Below are 5,257 nucleotides of genomic sequence, written 5' to 3'. Positions count from 1 at the left end.
TGTCTCACCTGCTGCTCCCCTCAGCAGTGTATTTCGTCAGTCTGCCTGTTCTGTTCCCCACTCTGTCTCTGGTGAATCCTTTCACCTTCCCGCACATCTGGCCTGTACCCCAGTTCTTGTATAAATAAATAAATCTTTAAAAATAAATAAATATATTGGAGTGGTTGCTCCTAAGAAAATCCTTAATTTATCTTTATTGTAAATCCCTATTATTAATGTCCAACTTGTCTGACTTCTGAATATGAAGGACTAATGGATTGGAAACCAGCTAACTGGTTTCAAGTAACTTCTCAACACTTCCTACAAGGAACTTTCATAACACTTCCTACAAGGATGCCCAGCTAATAAATAAGGACTTTTGTATTCTTAGGGTGTCTTTTGCAATATAGGGACTATAGTAATAATGGGACTACTAGGGGTGCTTCCTAGGTAGCAAGTTCTTTATTTTTTTCCCTTCAGTAATGAATTCCTTCTTGAAAAGTACACTTCCTTTGTTCTGTTTTCACAGCTTGTCCCTGATACTTTCTAGCCTATATATCCACAATGGTTTTCTACACCAAGAGACTCTTAAGAGACAGTGTGGTGTAGCAGAAAGAGCTATGATGAAGAAAATCTTCCATCTAGATCCTAATTGCAGTGAGAGGGATTTTAGCCCCTTGGGATCTTAATCTCATGTTTTAAAAATGGGGAGGCTATATTTCACCTTTAAAAATGATTCCTATCCATGCTCCTCCTCCTATACTGTATCACTCAAGGATCTTCATCAATTAGTGGTATCTAATCATCTCTATATACATAAATACATGCCTCCCACTGTCCTTTGCACATACTGCTATCACTTTCAGAATGAAAAAACTAATGGAGGGCCTCCCCGGTGGTGCAGAGGTTGAGCGCTGGGTTGCGAAGCTGCCTGCAGCCTCTGCAGGGCCGGTTCAATCCCCGGCCTACGGGCGAGGGTCCCACATGGTGCGCAGACCTCTCCTGCCTCCCGCTGCTCCCCCCAGCAGTGTACTTAGGTCCTTCTGCTTGTTCTGCTCTCCCCTCTGGCTCTGGTGAATTCTCTCACCCTCCCACACTTCTCACTGTACCCAGTGCTTGTATAAATAAGTAAATAAATCTTTTAAAAAAAAAACTAATGGAGATAATGTTTTTTTTAAAAAAATCCTCTACTGTTCCTTTTAGAATGATAGAGATTTGGTAGATACTAAATAAATACTTGTGAGCAGCCTCTTTGAGGAAAATTTTACATTATTGGTATTCAAAAACTAGTGCTGGAAGCCTGGAATGTATTTCTCTTAGGGGCACTTAAGTAATCCAAGAGAACTAGAGATGTAGAGAAAACAGTTTCCCTAAATCAATAAAGTGTTGATCACTGATTAGTTATACTGTTTATTTTCCATACAGTGAAAATTATCCAAATTGGAATTTCCACCAATGAGAAACAAGAATTTGATTTTCAGACTGAATAGACACTGGTGACAGTGAATTAGAACATAATTTAGATTGATTTGGCAGAGTCCTCAGGATATAAGAGTACCAACCCAAATCACTTTGAGCTGGAGACCACATAGCATGATTTAACTTCATTCTTCTCACACATCTACCTAGACAAGAGTTTTTCAACTTCAGCAGTACCTACATTTTAGTCTGCAAAATTCTTTGTTTTAGGGAGCTATCCTGTGTAGGATGTTTAACATCCTATGCACTAAATATCAATAACATTCCCCCTTACAGTTGTAATAATCAAAAATGTTTCCAGATGACCCATGTGGGCAAAATCACCATCTTTTGAGAATTACTGCTTAAGAATGTGCTGAAACTGTACCCAATAGTGCTACTTAGGCCCCTATATTTTCTCTTGCCAGGATAAGTTTGTATTCAATACTATCATTTCCACACATTTTGGTTAAAAATTCCTTTAGATTCCTTTTGAAAATTTAGGTTTGTCTCAGTAGAACTAAGGTGGAGAATTCAGTACCCCAGGGCACAGCAATGAGTTGCTACTAGCAGGAACATAAAATGTAATCTAGCAAAATCTCTTCTGACCTCTAGGCTTCATGTCTAAATGTTTACTTAACATGTCCTTTGAAAGTTTCAAGACCACTGAATTGTCGACATAGTGCTTTTGAGCCACTTTAGAGAGGGCCTGGCTACACCTGATGTGTGTCTAATGAGGTTGAGGGTCACATGAATTGGTGTGGTCAGAGGTGAACAAAACGAGGATATTAAAACAAAACAAAATGATTAAAGGAAACCACAAATATGCTCATTGGGATGAGACATTTTAAAGATACTGAATGGATAGAACTAAAATTAGGTAAGGAATATAAGTGTAGGGGCAATCAGTGGTTATTAGAAGTTTCAAAGAAGAAAAGATTCCACCTGACTCTTATGAAAAATGACACTGCCTCTTCAAAGAAGCACAGTAACCTCATGAATTTGTGTTAGAAAAGTAGCCAGTAACTGGAGAATAAAACAAGGGAGTTATGTCTAATTCACTCCATATAATTGAGATCTTATTTGCGTAGTTTTCATATCCCAAGTCTCTTATATGTTACTACATGTAGATGAACCTCAGCTTCCTGATATTAAGAATAACAGTATAATCATCAAACCATCCTTTGTGTGTCTCTGCATTGTAATGTAAGGATTGTTGAAGATAAAACTAAGCAATGCATGACTCTAAGACTTTGTAGAACATAATTTCATCTCTCAGATATTACAGAGGGTATTTCAGACCATACAACATTTCAGATCACTATAAATATTATCTTCACATATACTAGGGGAAATTTTATTTTATTTTAAAGATTTTATTTATTTATACAAGAATAGGGATACAGGTCAGAGGCGCAGGAGGGTGAGAGAATTCACCAGAGACAGAGCGAGGAGCAGAACAGCAGATGGACTTAAGACACTGCTGAGAGGAGCACGAACCTGCACTGCAGGGGCTGCGGGACAGCTTCACAGCATGATGCTCAACCCACTGCGCCACTGGGGAAGCCCTAAGGGAAATTTTATTCTAAAGTTCCATAATCTTAACAATTTGTGACATAAGGGACAACTTCATCTCACCTAACAGTAGATATAAGAATCTTTACGAATCTTTACTATAGGACGTTCCAAAAGTACTTGGTAATTTTAAGTGTTAGAATTTAATCTTAGTCATAAGCATGTTAGGCAAAAACAAAGCAAAGCAAGAAACTGGAGCTTGGAACAGTTGCAAATTGTTAAAGGTGCCATGATGAAAAAACACAAAATAAGATGACACCTTCCCTTCTGTATAAACCCATAATGGAATTCCCTGTTTGATTTTATTTTTTATCTTTCTTGATAACATAGGGTTTTTAAAAAGGCAGGATGATGGTTAAATACCTACAAGTATTTTAAATAATGTAACACCTTCTATATACTTCAAAGAAAATATACATGTATTTTTGAGTTGGCAAAGAGCATTTTAAGACATATATAAGAATATGTCTCAAAAAGGTAGGGGCTAGGGCCTCCCCGGTGGCGCAGCGGTTGAGCGCTGGGTTGCGAAGCTGCCCGCAGCCTCTGCAGCGCCGGTTCGATTCCCGGCTGCTCCCCGGCCACCAGAAGAGGGTCCCACATGGCGCGCAGACCTCTCCTGCCGCCCGCTGCTCCCCTCAGCAGTGTACTTCGGTCCTTCTGCCTGCTCTGCTCCCCGCTCTGGCTCTGGTGAATTCTCTCACCCTCCCGCGCTTCTGACTGTACCCAGTGCATGTATAAACAAAACAAACGAACAAACAAACAAATAAATAAATAAAACATGCCTCTATAAAAAGAAAAAATAAAAAAAAAAAAAAATAAAAAAAAAAATAAAAAAAAAAAAGGTAGGGGCTGACTTATGTATTAAGCAAGGGCCGGAGCTGCATTGCACTCAAATACTTATTTCTGTAGAAAACGTATCACTATTTCCACCAAGTAAATATTCAGTTCCAGTCAGGTCACATTTTACCACCAAGTGAGTTAGAAAAGACAGGTAAAGGATTGGGACCTATAATGACATGTTTGTGTATTTTTTTAATATGACATGATAATTTGAAATCTAGTTCTTTATATTTGCTATAAAGTTCAGGACCAGGGGCCTCCCTGGTGGGGCAGGGTTTGAGCGCAGCTCTGTGAGGCTGTCAGCGACCTTTTTGACTCCAGTTTGATCCTCAGCAGTCTAGGGAGTAACCCACGTGGCGCAGCAGACCTCTCTGGTCTCACCCGCTGCTCCCCTCAGCAATCTTCTCACCACCCCCAGCCCCGCAACTCTGGCCCGTACCCCACTTGTTAGAGAAAAAAATGAAAAAAAAAAAAAAAAAAAAAAAAGTCCAGGGCCACTGTGAACTATGGTCTTTTCTTCCACAAGTTGGTCAGTGCATTTAAAATGAGGGGGAAGAGGTATATTTAACTTTCTCGAGGTAAATGGAAATAGGTTAGTCTTGGAAATTAAGTTAGCTATGTTTCCTCTACAACTTGCCTAGCTCCTCTCTGGCTAACAATTCCGTTTCTTGACGTGACAGTAAAAGACAACAGATGAGTCCCAAGCTTGCAGTGTATCCCTAGGGGCCTCGAACACCTGTGCTGCACCCTATCAACCTGGGGCAAGTTTCGGTCCCAGAGGTTGAAGGGACAGAGAGACCAAATAGTACCTGTGAGGTCACTGGTGTTTTGTCAGGACATGGGGTGAATAATAAGATTCCTTTAAGGTGTTAGTATGAATTACCACAAGGGAGTTGCGGGGTTAGGGGTGTGTGTGTGTGTGTGTGTGTGTGTGTGCAATAAACGTCACACTGGGAAGGGACTTGAGGAGCTGGTAAGCCAGAGCTTTGGCTGGAAAACAAAGGGCAACAAGACGCCCACAGTGGGCGCAGGCTGAGTAAAAACGACTCGGAACTGTCTGGGCACTGTCCCAGAAGGTTGGGTACCTGCGCGGGCGGAGCACACGGGGCGCAGTCCCCGCAAGGTCGTCCGGGCCGCCGTGCCCTGGGCCAGGTGCACTGTCCTCGTTTCGACTGATGCCTCTCGAGGTTCGGCCCACTCAGCCGTGGACAGGCCAGTCCCAGGCCGGCGGCAGAGAACAGGGCCGCGCAGGGCGCACGCCCACGGAAGGCGGGCCCGGCCCCCGAGGGCGCAGGCCCGGTTCGTCCGAGGCTTCAAGCGCGGGGCGGGACCCTCGTGGGTTTCCGCCCAATCCCCGAGCTCCCGGGACTGCGGGGCGGGACTTTACTTCCAATTTCAGCTCCTC

The sequence above is a fragment of the Talpa occidentalis genome, unplaced genomic scaffold (genome assembly GCF_014898055.3).
Source record: "Talpa occidentalis isolate TD23 unplaced genomic scaffold, MPIMG_talOcc4v2.1, whole genome shotgun sequence".
NCBI lineage: Eukaryota > Metazoa > Chordata > Mammalia > Eulipotyphla > Talpidae > Talpa > Talpa occidentalis.
This window is presented reverse-complemented; position numbering follows the sequence as displayed.